Genomic DNA, 16,666 nt, shown 5'->3' with positions numbered 1-16,666 from the left:
TTCACACAAATTTTGATCTTTATCGTGAAACATAACAAAATCACTGTTTGATTTATGTTCTCACATCTTCACATAAAAAGCTTCTTTCCTTTTTTTTTTTAATATGAATGTACCAGGGTATATTTTCTCTCCATTACAGATCGTGTAAAATGTGAACACAGAAAGCATTAATCAGATGTCACTGGATTCATGGGTTTTTGCGTGTTGTGTGTGTGCGTGCTCAAACATGTGTGCAGGTCTTGTGTCCTGTCATGCCTTGCTTTTAAATATTAACTACTTCCAGCTGTGAAGATGTGTAGTAGAAGAGGATGCAGGACAGAAGGTGGGGGGGAGTAAAATAAATGAACACATGCCCCCCTTTACCCCTTCCACTACCCCCAGGGCTCGTCTGTCTCAAGAAACATCAGATGAAAGGGAGAAGGATGGAAGGATATTGGTTGAATGGATGGATTTAGAGAAAAAAAAAGAAATTGCATACTAATAAATGGAAAGATGGAGAGAGGCCATAAAGGAGAAGGACGGTAAGAAGACGGAAGGGTCAATAGGGACCTAAAGTGAGGAAGGGTGTCTTAGAAACAAGGTGATGCTGGTGGGGGGTATATGATCAGGCACCCTACAGAGTGAATTATTCATAAAAATACCCTTCCTGTCGGCACTATTTGCCCTAAATTCACCCAGATTCATAATTCATTTGCTTCCCTTGCCATTCATTTTGTTTGGCCTAGACTGGTGTTGACCATCTACATCGGCTGTCTTTGGCATGGCTGTCTGATTCTCTCATATCCACCCTCCCCTCTTTCTCTCTTTGGCAGGGTAATACGTAATGCATGAGCATGTTGCAGTGAGACCAGTCTCAGACCCTCTTTGTCGCCACCAAAGAAATATACCACAAATCATATGAAATAACAAGAGCTACCTGTTTCCTCTCTGCCCCGCAACTGTAACACAGTCATTTGTCATCTGTTATTCGCCACAGAGAATTACAAGTCGTTCTGTCATTTTCCAAAACTGTTTCTACTTAGGAGTCCAGATTTATAATAAAAGTATTTCCAAGAAGATGAGTACCCCATTTTCCTGTCACCTTTTGATCAATCTTCTTGTCTGTCTGCCTGCATGGTATCTGACACTAAAAGCTTTCTTAATATCCCCACCGATCCCTTTTCACAGTACATTTCACAGTCCCTCTTTCCTATCCTCTCCTCTTCTGTCTGCATTCAACTTATTTTCTCTCCATCACCTTTATAAACTGCTGCGGTAGCACTCTGGCTTGGACAATAGGCAACATGGCTGCTTAATTCAATATTTGCAACTTTAATGGAAGAGGGGCCTCACAGTGTAGCGCAGTGGGAAACCAATATCTTGCACGTGGGCAAGATATCCGTGGGCAAGATATCCGGCACTCTTTGTTTAAAAGGCCAAGTAACATGTGTTTCGAGAATGATGATGCATGGTCAACGCCATATGGAAATTTACCAGCTGAAAAAAAACGCTACAGCTTATCAGGCTACACAGACAGCACATTTATCAATACTGCTATTAGCATAAGCTCGGCAGTTGGATACTTTGCTACTCCCACTGGTGCCAAATGCGGTATAGTATGTCCCTCATTTTCAAAAATCCTGCACCTCTTAAGAGGACCCCCTCCTCACCATAACCCCTGTTGTTTTTGTCAAGGGTTAGAGGTTAATATCAGTGTGGCACAAAGATGGAGAAAATAAAGGTTGTCAGAGGATCCGTGAGGGCAACCGCCCACTCCCTTTCCATCCTGGTTGCTATGACAACACGGTCTCCACACAGCATCCCCCTTGTACATACAAATTCAGTTATTCACACACATGGTCACTAACAGGTTTGCAGTATCGCTTACATATGCACACGCACGTACACACTCTCTCATATGCTGGTGCAAATAAATTCACACACATTTATATATAAGAGCAAATACTGACTTCCTTCCTTTCTACACTATTTACACCTACTTAAAGTGACATAAAGCCGAGGGTGTTGAACTTTTTCAAGGATTTATGAGGACAAATAATTTATGGATTTGTCCAACAGAACGTTAAAATGCAAGAACAATGTACAAAGTCGTCTCATTCTCTCTTCGGTGCACTTTAACAAACACACCCTGTAGCCAAGACAGCAAAAAAAGTTACCTATAGTGTGATTTATTTATTGATGTTTATCCCCTTAAGATACAATGGGAATGTCAGAAAAAAAGAGGTGAATAATTCAAGATGGAAGGAGTGGACTCATTAAGATATAAGGGAGGGCTGGAGAAATGGATGGAGGGAAGGAGGATAGAGAAAAGACAACCAACAGAGAAAAATAAGGGCAACACCTGCGGGAGATCAAAGAGGGATATAACAACAAAGTCAACAACAAAAAGTCTGAAAAATTCATAGAAAGCTGAAACAAAGAGAAAAGAGTGGGATGCAGGGGGTGGGGGGGGTAATCACAGACATGAAAAAGGAGATTTGGTTATGGGATCACAGCCCAGTAATGATCAAAACAGGGTGTTACCCCATTGTACTCTTGTAGTGTATCAGATTCCCTCTGTGTACGTGTGTGGGTGTGTGCGTGTGTGTGTGCGCGTACCAGAAAAGATCAGTCCGTGTGTCAGCAGGGTCAGCTAATCTCTCTTGTCAGCTAATGGAGCTAGTCTTGCAGATGGAGTGCTGCCTCCAGCCCTCTTTTTTCCCTTCCAGCATATTAGCTGATGCTCACTTAAGTCCACAACTGATAAAGAAATTTGTTTATAGTCAGCCTGTCATTCACTTAGTTACAGGAAATGAAGACATATAGAATCACTAAGCAAAAAGGAGAAATAAAATAATAGAGCAGAATCATGACTGTCGACTTCTATGAGGAAGGAATAAATGGGTACAACATTTGGCTGGTTGTTTCCCATTTCCATTTCTTTTCAATTCATCTGTAGTATGGAGATGTAAAACAGATAACTTATTTTAATTATTTCTTTGTTGTTGTTTTTTCTTTTCTAATTTTGTTGTGTGTTCTGAGATATTTTATATTCTGTTTTTGTGTGTGTATGTGTGTGTTTTCTGTTTAGGTGTTGTGGTTTCTAACATGCTCGTGCGTTTTTCGTTTTTTTTTTTGAAAATGTTCCCTGTGTTTTTTCGAGTTGCTGTTTTGCGCCAAGGGGGTCACCGTACAAAACAGATAAAAACAACACACATAAGCAAATCCTTTTTTTTGTGTGCATTTCTACACGCACACGCACAAATACACGCTCTCCTTAAGCCGCAGCACTTGTGCTTGTGGGTGTCTTTTGCTTCATTAGCAGCACCGCGCCTGCAGCACAAAGCGCACTAATTACAGACACACCCTAAGTGTCATGCAGGACATAAAAAATACGCTGCATGCAAGCATCCCGTCAAATACCTCACATCCTCAAAGATAATATGCATAAGATGCACGGTGGTACTTCAGCATACTAGAAAATAATCTATAATTACAGCATTTCACATCCTGCTGCTTAAATACACACATTCAGGTACTCTAAGTAAAGTAGGAGCATGTAGTGAAGAATATATACAGCTTCTGAAGACATTCCTTGTGGAAGAGTGGTTTATAGTCCATACAGCAGGTAGTTAATTTTGTTAGCTCGAGTAAAGAGGGACAATCATGACGTTATGAAATTACATGGAAGAGCTATTAGGAGTGACCTTCTCTCTTCCCTCCTCCCTGGTTGATTTCCTCCTGCTCCATCACACCATCCCCACTTTCTCTCTTTATCTCTCGCAGTCAGCCTCTCCTCTTTTCTCCTGTTCTTTTAAAACAAATAGCTTCCTTCGTATTTCTTCTCATTTTGACGCACATTTTGACCTTCACTGACGCTTTTTCTATTTATGCCTTTGTGCGACATGTGCAGCTGGGAAGTGAGTCTCAGCAAAGAGGCTTCAGAAAACACGTTTGTGCGCAGCCATTTGTCGCTTGAAGAGAAAATTTAGACGAAGATCAGACGGATGAAAAGGAAAATTTAAAGTGTGTGAGCGAGAACAGCCTTCGGGGATCAAAGCCAAATCAGGCGGGCCAGTAGAAAGTAACCAACATCAGTGTCTGTCGCTGTTTGCCCTGAAAGCAGATGCAGCAGCTTAACACAGATGGAGATGACAAACCAGCTGCAGCAACACAAACACCAACACGACCAGAGGGAACCCCGGCACTGCAGCAGATGCTTGTATGTCTACACCATGGCCTTTATTAGGGCTCAAATCATTAACATTTACATGGCAATATTGATTGTTTTTCCATTCAGGTTACATTGTTATTCATAGAGAAATTGCAAAGAGAAGCCTGTAGTGCTCTCTGGATCAACTTCGAGTATGAAATGGAGCTTATGTGTGCACAAGTGTGCATGTCTGGGTTGCATCAAGTGAGGAGAGCAGGTGGGGGGGAAAGGGGCTGGAGGTGGCTGTTGCAGGTACTGATGTCTGAGGAGGGTCTGTGAAGGCAGTCCTTCTGCAGACAGAGAGGAGGGAGTGGTCCCTCGGGTCAGGTGATAAGTGGTCCATATAGCGCTGCAGGATACAGCTGCCAGCCACTCGTGTGACATGCAAGTACACGTGGCCACCTCCGCAGGGAAATTAGGCACGCCACAACATGAAGGGAGTGGCAGAGTGTGTGTGCATGTGTGTATATGAGACTTATTACCTTCATAATCAGATAGAAAATTGAGAGGATACGTTCTGAAAAAAAAAAACACGTGAAAATTAGAAGCCATTAAAAAAATCTAAATTGCTTCATCAAGCCCACATGGAATGCCACGTATCATAGCGCTATTTTATTCTGTAAACTGAACACATTATTCTATCATCATCATATGTCAGTGGATACATAAAGAGTCGTGTGGTTCAGTATTTTTCTCGAGAACACTGACACAAGCAGTGAAAAAAAACAGGGATCAAACTGACAGCTTTCCAAGTGGTGGAGGTCCCATGTTATATGTGTTCTTAACAACAACATTGTTTGAATAACATCCATAAGGTCATTTTTGCAACCAGCCTCCCTGTCTTCAGCTTACTGCCAGACTTTGTCAGAAACATTTGTCAAGGTCTTCTTAGGTTGGATGTAATCCCATATTTTCCACCACTTCAGGGAAATGAGCGGCTGGAAGGGCAAGGTCACTCAGTGCTTTGCTAACACATTTGCATGGAAAGGCCTCAGTGGCTTAACGACTGTGGGAAAGTTGATAGGTTATTTTTTCTAGTTCTACCGGGCTTGTGTGGACAAGTAGGAATCACACATGAAATTACAGAATTAATTAAAACATATAGCTGACACGCTTGCATCCATGCACAAACAGCATAGATTCATTGTCAAAGCAGTGCAAGAGGAAGAAAAATTATAAATCAAGAAATAAAACACTGCAGAGGCATAACCAATCAGATGCCACAAACAAGAGACTACAGTGCAGGTGGAGGATGTGCTGTGTTAGCTCAACGGTTTTAGTTAAACAGCTCACAAGACCGGGTGTGATTGGTATCTTCAGAATGATTAACCAGTTCAGACAATAACTTCGTGGCAACCCCATTAACTTTGTTTTAAAGTTGCAAAAGCAGCGCTTCTGTTTAAGTGCTGCCCATCTAATCAGATGCAAGGTCTTCTGGGGATGAGGAGAGAGATGTAGCATCCTCTCACAGCTTATGGAGTGGAAATTGAGTGGAAAGAGATGCAAGTGATGGTAAATGAACAGATGTGAAAGAATGAAAGAAGAGAGATGAAGCATAATCGATAGGTTCATCTTTTGTTTTCAACTGCAATTATTCAATCCTACCTCTCAAGACAAAGCTAAACCCACATTTGATATAAGTGCTGGTGTCCTGAATGCAATTGTTTATGGTTTTCCCTCATGGAAGTCTTTTTTTCTTCCTGCTGTGTTTGCGCTTTGTTTTTCTTTAGTGCTTTGAATTCTCTTCTGCAATCTGTCATATTGTCACCGATGTTTGCCAAAGTTCTGATGCTTTGCTTAAAAAAGGTGTTTCATAATAAAGGGAGAGAAATTTGCTCCGACAACACAGTTATGAATTACCATAAACTCATCCACTCATTAACCTCTACATCTGTTCTTCCACTTAGTAAAAAAGGGAAAAAAAACTAAAGAAAAGATCATTACATAGGTGTGTACACTGAACACAACACATCACCACATCAACATACACAGCAAAGCTCAGACATGAGAACACACACATGCACTGAGCAGTAGAATTTTGGTTTGGATAATTCTCAAGTCAGACGAGTCAGTTTACGATTTGCTTGCCATTCAAATGTGGCTGATTGATGATGAAAGACAGCAGGGAGACATGGGAAACAGAGTTTGCATGGTGATGTGGCTTTGGGGCCTTGTGCATGCATGGCCTCAGCTCAACTTGTTCACACCACCTGTGTGTGTTTGTGTGTTTACTCAGGGCGTGACGGGTCAGTATTGTTATGCATGACTCACTTTGTTTGTTGTAGCTTGTGCTTTATTGTGTGTCTAAGTGTACGTATGTGAATATAGGTGTCAATGCCTCTGCCGCCCCTCTCTTTTCTCACTTCGCAAATCACCATGACAACCTCCTGACTCCCGCTCAGCAGCACACAGCAAATATTTCTCTCCCTGCCCCCTCCCACATGTTCATCCTCCTCACCCTATCCCCCCATCCCCCATCTCTTTCTCGCTCTGTCATATATCTACTCTCCACCTTCATCTCCTGTCTCCTGCGTCTCCATCTCTTCCTCGCTCCCTATCTCTGTCTCAGTTCCCCTCTTATGTCTACATGCTACCATAGTTGAAAGAGTTCATCCTTCCTGGCTGTCGTCTTTGCAGAGAGTCTATCTTTTATTTGTGCTCCTCTCTGTCTGTCTTTCTGTTCTCTCACCCCTGCTGATTGCCTCTCACTATTAGTATGAAACCCCACTTTTTCTTTCTAAACTCCTTAACCTCTTGTCCTTATAGAAGCTAATGAAAGCTGGCAGAAAGCTTTGGTCCACATCTGTCCAGTACTGCACCCTCAGTACAACCACCTTATCAAGATAATACACATTGCAATTACAGGTAGCTTTCTATCAACCTGTACCATCAACCATTTTAGAGCTAGAGAGAGACAAGCCAGTCTAAAGGGAAATTTGAAGGCTGGCACAGCATCGATACAGTCCCTCGGTCCTAAGTGGCTCACTAACTCCCGTCACATCTGCTATCATTATCATCAGCAAACCATTTCTGCTCTGTAACTAAATCCAATCATTACCAATGGAGTCAGCAACGGAGATGTATTTGAGGCGGAGCAGCTTATGCTCTCCAACAGAGGAAGGCCAGGCGCCATCAAAGGCTGCAGTGTTATCTGAGGCGTACAGCCCTTTTTCTGCAGACCCCCGTCTCTGTAAATCCCCCTCCCCATGTCTTTACAGCCCCAGCCCCTCACGCACCACTCTGTAGTGGCGCAAAGAGATCAAGGACATGACATTTTCCAGAGCGCGCTCCAATTTTCAGCAAAGCGCGTTATGAGAGAGGGTAAACAGACAACCTGTTCCATCCCGTCTGGGTTTGTCTGCATATGCATCATCCGCAGTCATTCAAAAGGGAACAACAAACATATCTGGCTTTATATTTATATCTATTTATCTATTCTAGGATGGAGACAGAGTGAATAAGGAAAAAAAAAAAGTGGGATGTAGTTTAATCTCTTGTCTATTTATATTGTTTTGTGGAGCTGCACTGCTCCCTTCCTTTCTCTCTCCCCTTTTTTTTGCATCACATTCTCTTCCTTCTAGGATATTGCCCGTACACTGAAACCCAGCTATGGGTTATCTCTTTTTCCCTCTCATTTTGCTTCAGTTATGGGAGATGACAGAAAGAGTTTGTCTCTCATTCCAGAGAGAAAAAGGGGTAGAAAAACAGATACATAGAGGGAGGCCGCAGAGGTGCAGGGAAAACAGCGCTGACCTTTGCCTACGGCTAAACAGTCATATGAGATTCATATGAGACTTGAGCCAACAAGGTTTGACAATCCATATTTACTGTTCACACACAAACAAAACAAGAATCCTTATGGCCAGCTGTTTATACTCATGCAAATACACCCATGACTAGGTTTACAAGCAAAATAATTCATACAGGCACACACCTTCTCATGAAGAAAATAGTCCAGAGGCAATATTTTTGGAACAGTAAATCTTCTGTTACAGTGGCAAATATCTCAATAATCTCCAATCCCATGATAGCACAGCTTAAAACATGCTGATTGTGCTGGTTCCTATATAGGCCACCCATCCTAGCACTTCAGCAGCTCCTGCCAGACAGCACACTGTTCTGCATGACAATATTTCTTGGGCAAGTCAGAGACATTTTTCTTTATTTACACTGAAAGGAGAAACCAGCTTTCCAGACACCTGTGGAGGCGGATGGGACAAAACACAAGAAGTGTGTATGACTGCTGCACTGCTTGTAACAACCCTGTCACTTACAATGACTGTTTGCTTATTTGTCCACTTTGCAGCTATATGCTCGTCAAAACAAGGTTCACTTCACATATAGATAAAAAGACAAATATGTCTGGGCTTCTTGGAAGAATAAATGAAAAAGACAGAATAGATGGGGGAGTTGAGGGAATGAAAAACAATTTAAAGTTGGAAAATAGAGGTACTAAGAATTAACACTGCGGGTGTGCGTTTGACATTTTAATCACTACAGGATCTCTGTCCTTTACCCTTCCCATCTCTCTCAGCTACCTCTTCATCTTCATATCTCACAATGTCCTCCCATCTTCACCTCCACACTCTCACTTCCTACTTATTGCTCTGTTCAGGATCAAATTTTAATGATTCCATCAAGATTGTTGAATAGTTACTGAAATAAAAAAAGTCCTTTCTCTCTCTCACTGGCTTTCCTCCTTTCTCCCCCAACCCCACCTATCTGTATATGGCCTGGAGGAGGAAGTCTTTGCTTATGAGTATAATTACTGCATTAAGCTTGTTAACAATGTCCGGGTCCTCTGTGCAGTCCCTTCAGTTTTTTGGGGGTTTTTTTTTAGAACTCCATGCGGTTTGTTTGTGCTCCTCATCCCCCTCACCACCACCACCACCACTGTGACATCTGCACGCCTGTGTTTCCTTTCTTCTTGTTGCTTTCTCTTGGGGATTGTCCCTTTTATCTTTTCTTCGCATTAACAAGAAGCCTCACCCCATGCGCCCTCAGTGCTTCCTGCTACATCATTAAAGTCCTCTGCAAAAAAAAATTCAACAAATGATTTGCGAAAGTGGGCTCATCAAGTGTGCCTGGCATGTCCAGCCACAGCAACAGCTCAATCCCACCTGCAATGCAACAGAGCGTGATATGTGATGTGGACAGACAGTTTTATAGCAAAATGTAGAGTCTCTCCGCTGCAGCTTGTGCTTGCGTGAGGCTCTTTGCAGCGCCATACTCGATTAACTCTAATAAATACGAGAGAGCCAGCTCAAACAACTCCAACACCAACCTGATTTAAAAAAACGCCAAGTCAGAAGAGGCTAACGGGAACACTTTCCCAGACAGCATTCTGTTTAGGAATAAAGGATGTGGTGTGTAGTATTTCATTATACCTATGGCCACACCAGAATGGATGATGAGAGGGATATTGATCACAAAGAAAACAACAGTAGTTAGGTTATATAACTTCTTGCTTCACTGTGTAAAGTCTCTGATGTGCATACTTGAATGTTTTTGTCTGTAGATACAAGGATATTTTTCTATGTTCCAAAGAAAAGATTTTTTAATTTTTTTTATTCTGTCTGGATCTAAGTCGCGAGACACCTGGAAGGTACGTCCTGCTGATTAAACTGAAAGATGAAGCTTCCCACTCCAATTGGAAAAAAGCAAGTAAAAATGACATATGAAACTCAAAGAGCTCCTTTCTCTTAATCTAATCTGTCTCTTCTGATAATTCTTTTTTTCCCTTGACATCTGATATGCCTTTCTTCATACTTGAATCTCTTTCCTGCTGTTTATAATCAATTTTCCCTTCTTTAAACCGCTGTTCTCACAACCCCCCACCCTGTCTTCAGGCCTCTTGTCTGACATTACCCCATTTTAACCTTGTATGTCCCCCTGTCTGCTCCTCCAGCCAGCGGCTGCATCCATGTGGTGGGTGTTGTGTGTAATAGGATGGCACAGTAGGTGAGATTAAATTAGGCTAGTGTATGGGGATTACAACCCACTCCAAACCTGATCCCCTCCTACTCTCTGTAATCCAACTCTAATGAATATATCATGGCTGACACAGCAGATAAAACCGCTGGCAAGGACCTATAGTCACAACATCTCTGACATATGGAGAAGAGATAAATACAGACAGCCTGTTTACTTACATCACTTTAGTATTTGAGGATGCTGTGTCAGTTAAAGTGTGTCTGGATCTTTGTGCTTCGTTCCCAATCTATTTCAGTTATGTTTAATTCAGATTAGGTGTAGAGTGGGAAAGTGTCAAGTGAACCAAAATCAATAAACTTTGATGTAAACACTCCAAATGAATAAACCACAAGATGGATTCAGATAAGCCACACGGTGTTTCACAAATAAGGGAACAATGTTGCACTTCACCAATCAAGGCCACAAACCTAGTTTGGTCAGGTTATGACACCCCTGACGATGCTGCATGTCCTTTTAGAGCAGTTTAGCTTTCGACGTCATCAGTCCAGATCATGATTTGAAAGTCAAATTTTCAGACTTCAAAGGAACTTAATTTTGATAAGTAAGTCAAATCTTGGGCGTGCCCCTGCAATACTTTAACAGACCGAACACACTGGCATAAGCCTCCACATTGCAGTCTTGTCTAGTCTTCCAGGAAGCATAAAGAAACCTGCCGACTCATTGTCTGTGATGCGCCAGTCCCAGAATATAAAAGGCTGAACATTCCCAGATTTGGCGAAACAGCTCACAACATCTGCAAACATTCGGTGATTATTGTAAAGTACTTGTGTAACACACGTATCTGATAAGAGAGTCTGCTGATTGTCAGAATAAAACTGTTTTAGTGAGTACAACTGTTGGTAAAGGAGTAAACTTGGACTTTGAAATACATTCTCTAAGGGGGAAATACCAAGAACAACAATGACAATGGACCAATAAACAACAAAAAATTTTGAAAAACCGTATCAAAACCAGTAATAGTGTAAAACTACTGATCTAAGTTACCATGCCCCCAAAGCTTCATTAAAAATGCAGCTGGCCTCTCAGAAAGAAATCAATGAATTAGTAAACCAATAAACAGATAGTGAAATGTAATGAAAGCCAGAATGGAGCAATGACACATGAATTCCCTGAGGAATCACAATGTGGTCAGTGGTGTCAGAGATATTGTCAATTTTCTTAAATAGATTTTACATCATATTGAGATATCTGTGCTTCCATGGAATTTCCATAAACATTCTGCAGAGGTGCTGATGATGATCAATTTAATCCTGAATCAGTACTTTCCTTCACAGACATACATAAACTAAGCAACCTACAAAATTCTTCTTTGTATCAGGAAATGTGTAAAAGCTAACTGAAAGGCAAATGTAGCTATCTAGTTCAGGCTGTGTCTTTGCCTGTATTTTACACAAAGAGCAAAATACATAAAAAAAATTTACAAGGTTTCCTATTTTTAATTTTTTAATATCAACACAATGTTTTCATCACATAGCCAAGTATGAAAGGTCATTATATGTTCTGTAGATATAATTGGCTGCTAGTACGACAACTACCATAAAACACTGATGATGATATAATTAATTTTCTTGTAGTTTCTGTTATGAATAAATCCTGTATGATTCTATCTAAGCAGGACTGGGAGACCTTTCACAGTCTTAGCTCAACAGAAATCTATGAAGCTGAGAGACAGAAATGGAAGAAAAAGTAAGCAGCTAACCATTATTTTGTCCAAATTATTTTGGCGACCTACATGGTAACTACTATGACCAAAAGCAGGAATATGAAGGAATAGGATGCAAAAAAAAAGGCATAAATATTTTGTCTCTGAAGGACCAACTGTGATTAATACTTAATTCTAAAGCCATTCGCAAGCCATTTTCCTAATGTGTTATCACCAGACATCATTTTTCACAAATGAAAGGCAATAACCCAAGAATTTAATTGATGCATAAATAATGAATTCATCTGACAGTGGCCAAAATGAGAATTCATGCAAGCACAGAAATACTCAAAGAAATATCTTTGACAATCAACAGATGAGTTCATAGATACAGACCGATGCAGTCAGGAAACACAGGGTCAGTTTAGTGTAATTATAGTCACTGATGTGGACAATAAAGCCTCTGTCACAGAGCTGACTGTGGACCAGAAGGAGTGACGCTGCGGGGAATTCTCTGTGCTGCTGAAACAAAGATGTAATTTTGCTGGATGAAAAAGATCAGGACGGTGTCAGGGGGGCAAAGAGATGGACAGTCTCATATCCCCTTTCTTTCATATTCAATGAGTTGCCTTATTGTTTTGCTGCTTCCACTATGATTTATTATTTTATACAATGGCACTGAAGAAACTGAATTCTAAAGAATGCGAGCTTTTTTTGCACCATGAAAGAGAAACTAAATGACAAATGTTTTAAAAAATTATTTCATTTGAATATTTTCCTTCCATGATTTCTGAGGTTTTATTATTGGTTTGCCGGTAATTAATTTCTCTGCTGCAGTATCCACTGCAGGGCGGCGGTTTTGTCATTTTAACTGCCAATATCTTATTTGATCCCCACAGGAATTCGGCACTTCTCTCCCTCTCATGCCATTACACAAAAAGCTGTAATAAGGTAATTCACTCTGGCAAATTAAATTCATTTCCATACATGAAGCTTCTTTTTGTGCCCCTTTCCCCATCGCAGGTTCAATTGTATAACAGGGTTGAATTTATGAGTCTTTGTCTGCAAGCCTCTTTCCGGGAACTAATAGAAGCCTAAGTCATTATTTTGATTAAGACCCAGATGTGTTTTCCTCTGTCTGCGGCTTGAATACTGATATGACTGGTGAAACTTAATAACTATATTGGCATTAGGACAAGGAAAAGGGGAACAAAAACACAGAGGAAATAATAGGAAATTGTTCCTTAGTTTGAATGGTTTGATCCGTCTGAAAAGACCAAGTAGGAATTTTAATGTGATAACTGGAACAAGTTCTCTTCCACCTATAAAAGCCTTGATATGTACGCAAGCTATAAACCAACCAGCTGTCTTTTAAATCAATCCTTTCCTTACCCCCCTCCTGCCTCATCTCCCCTTTGCAAATTTCGGTCTCCCCTCTTACAGGCTTCCTTCCCACCTCCTCTGTTCTCTGTAAGCATTTACCCAAATCTGGCCTGTCAATCCACCTGACCCTTAGCATCCTAAATCACCACAATGTATTCTCCACCAAACCCTGACAGCATGTCTGCATGATCCCATGCTTGACACCCACTGGGCTGACTCCCACCTGCACAGTCTAAATCAAACAGCCTTCAAGCTGCAGCTTGATGGGTAACGGGGACTCTAGTTTGACAGCACGGTGAAGGTGCATTGGATCTTGACGCTGAACTACATACACACATGCACGGCGTTGAAAAAACATGTGCGCATGCTGGCAGTTAACTTAGGGTGATTCACTCACAATTCTTTGAAACAGAGCCAGTGAGTTTGTAGCTTTACAACTACGAATCTCAAAGGAGAATAAAAAAGGAGCCCAGAGATTAAAGTATTTTTGTTGACACTTCAGTCTGAGAGACTGTTCTCCCTCTTAACCCTTATTCTACAGCTTCAATGGCTGAATCCCAAGAAAGGGCTAAGTGTGGTCTTTGATCAGAAGCAGACGCTTAAGTAATCAGGCCGGAGAGGCAACATTAGAGAATCTTTAATTTAGTGCACTGCTGAGGGATGTTTACAGAGGGCTTGTTTGTGCTGCAGAAGATGTGTACGACAAAATGCGTTTATGTCTGTATGTGTTCATGTATCTTTGTTTGATGAGCAAGATGACTGACAAAGAGGTCCTCTGGCTATAACAGGTGGCTGAGGAGAGAGGGACCAGCACCGCACTGCTCTACTTTGGAGCTCCTCCTAACTTGGGAGCAGGTCAGTTTTCCCCTCCTACTCAACACCAGCTCTCCACTTCCACACAGGACCAACATGCCGTAAAAGGAATATGACAGAAGCATGTATAACTGACCAGCCATTTCAGGGTTTTAACTTCAGTTCAACCTATAATCTTTTTCAGTCATAATTAGTCTTATAATCTTTTAATAAATTATACAGACATCCTCCATTTGATCTTTTTTCCCTCTGTTCATATAATTCTTTATTTTGCTACAACACATTTTCCCTTGTGACCTTGCCCCTTTTTTGTATCCTTGCTGATTATCTCCTGCTGCACCTGTCAATACCTATTGCAGTGAACAGGCCTTATAAGATGCAAATTGCTTTGCCTTTCAAATGGAAGACCAGATTGCTCTCATCCATGTTTTTCATGCTGTTTACAACATCCTCCGTTGTCTTTCTGCCGCAGATTCCTGTCTTTCTGTCCATCTCTTCTCACATAAATCCCCATTTCCATCCATCTCTTTGGTGGAACAGCTCAATTAGCCAGTCAGCGTCAGAGGGGAGATTTCATTCTGCTCCATAATGTAGCAAGAGTAATCATAGACTCCAAGTCAAGCTACTCTGACAAAAAAAATCCTTTCTACACCAGCAGCTCCCATGACAGCCTGCCACAGCCAAACAAAACCGACTGCATTAAATAGAATGGTAATGTGACCAGCAGTGGGTCTCTGGAGCATTGCTGCCACACAGAGGATCCATACACACAGACTCATTCACTCCCACACCCTCCTCAGCAGCTGTATCTTGATCTATTGTGTGGCTGTGTGCAGTGCAGTATGTTTATGGGTGTTGTACAGATGGTAACAAGTCATTGTTGGGCAGTGTCTTCCCTCCCCTCTGGTCTCTCGATGGGGTTCATCTGGGACAAGCTGCAGGCAACTCAGGCAGAGGAAGAGCAGGCTCAACATCCAACAAGCACACACATGCACTGCCACGATAGAGTTGATACTGTTAGTGATCAAACTATTAGTTATATATTATTGTGAGTCCAGTCATGTCGTCGAGCACGAAACGCTCATGGTGTCCACAAGACACCAGACAGGCAGTAACAACCTTCACGGAACAAGCTCGCTGCCCGAAGCAACACTTCTAACGATTCAGGATCCTACATCATTAACATAACTGGTGGAGCATTCTCTTTCAGCGGGTCTAGAACAGGACATTTAAGAGGCCAAAGTGCTTGACAGTTGGCATCTGTATGGCATACAGCCAGGTGAGTGCCTCTTTTTCACTGGCACGCCTCCACAGTCTGCTGTGTGCGCTGCCCCACCCTAATTTTCTTCTTCTGATATCTCCTTCAGAATGACTATCTCTCTTATTGTCTCCTTTTGACATCTGAATCTCTCGTTCTTTCTGTCTTTATCGCAGTTCATCTCAACTTCCTCCTCCTTTACTTCAAAGCATTTTGTTCAGGATTACTTATCTCGGTCACTGCCTTGCCAAAAAATACAGACACTACAGCTACAAGAAATAGGACTGAAGGACTGGGGAAATTGTTCTAGACTGCTCTGCTGTGTTGATCACCACATAGTTAATCACACGTCTTCATCCTCCACAACAGTAAAATTCCTACTAGCGCATTTCTTGAGTCATTATTGCACGTAGCTTTTCACACATCTCATCTCAGGTAAGAAAGTAGACATGAGGCAATATTAAACTAAACTTATGACCAGTAAAGGGTTCAGTGAGGTGGTACAATAGTGCTAAGCACTGCTACATATTCAATATTAATGTCAGAGGAGACCCTGTTGCATGCAGATGAAAGATTAAGACACGGGAACAAGAAAAAAAGCATTTTTTTCTCCGACAATATTTTGTACCAACAGGTTATCCGTGACATCTGGTGATCCAGTGTTACAGTTACCTCAGTTAAGTCCAGTGACATTCGTTTGATAGTGTGTTGAAATCGACATCAACGTATTGTTTCATCTAACAATCCCCATAATGGATGGCAATGATGAAATAAGAGGCTGATGTCTATGATCCAGACATTCATCCTTTACTGCCTAAAGATGAGCCAAAGGTGAGATTCCATAACAAGCCCCCTCCACCTAACAGCCTAATTAATCTGCTCACCACAGCTCACTCCTGCTCTGTTTGCATTTGATGACAAACTGTCCCTCTCGTCCCAAAAAGACCCTCTTACCTCCACAGTGTGGCTCCTTTCCTATGAGAACTCCTTCCGTCCTCTTTCTCCCTCTCCTTCCTTATCTACTTGTGTCTTTTCTTCCTCTTCTCTGTGAAATTGATTGTGCCCCTCGCCTCTCGCTGATGCTGCAGTGATAGAAAAACACACCCTCATTCGACCGCACTCTCTCCCTCCCTCCCTGACTCTCATTGGCTGCCTGTTAGAGGTGACATCACCCTTCTTCTCTGCTTGCCTCCCTTCCTCCTCCTCCTCTGTTCCCTCCCTTACTCTCTCCTCACCTCAATCTCTGAGGATTCTGACCATTCCTTTATTGTGTTATCTTCCATCCTCTCTCCCGTCTCCTGTCCTCATCTTCCTCTGTCCACAGTCAGGATTACTAGGTCCAATGACTCTCTATTTTGTTTCTTATACTCATTGTCATGCAGTG

At 41.8% G+C, this 16,666-nt stretch overlaps 1 protein-coding gene across 2 annotated transcripts in view; it reads right to left on the bottom strand.

Moving 5' to 3' along the window:
* l1cama (L1 cell adhesion molecule, paralog a) overlaps window positions 1-16,382 on the bottom strand; it is a 40,228-nt gene extending 23,846 nt beyond the window's left edge. For both annotated transcript variants that reach the window (XM_075476726.1, XM_075476727.1), the window contains exon 1: window positions 16,237-16,382. The gene's annotated coding sequence lies outside the window, so the exon portion shown is untranslated. The remainder of the gene's footprint in view (window positions 1-16,236) is intronic.
* Window positions 16,383-16,666: the final 284 nt, after the last annotated feature.

The sequence above is a fragment of the Odontesthes bonariensis genome, chromosome 10, assembly GCF_027942865.1.
Source record: "Odontesthes bonariensis isolate fOdoBon6 chromosome 10, fOdoBon6.hap1, whole genome shotgun sequence".
In the NCBI taxonomy this organism is placed as follows: Eukaryota; Metazoa; Chordata; class Actinopteri; order Atheriniformes; family Atherinopsidae; genus Odontesthes; species Odontesthes bonariensis.
Note: the sequence above shows the minus strand (reverse complement) of the source record. Positions and strands in the feature narration are given on the sequence as shown.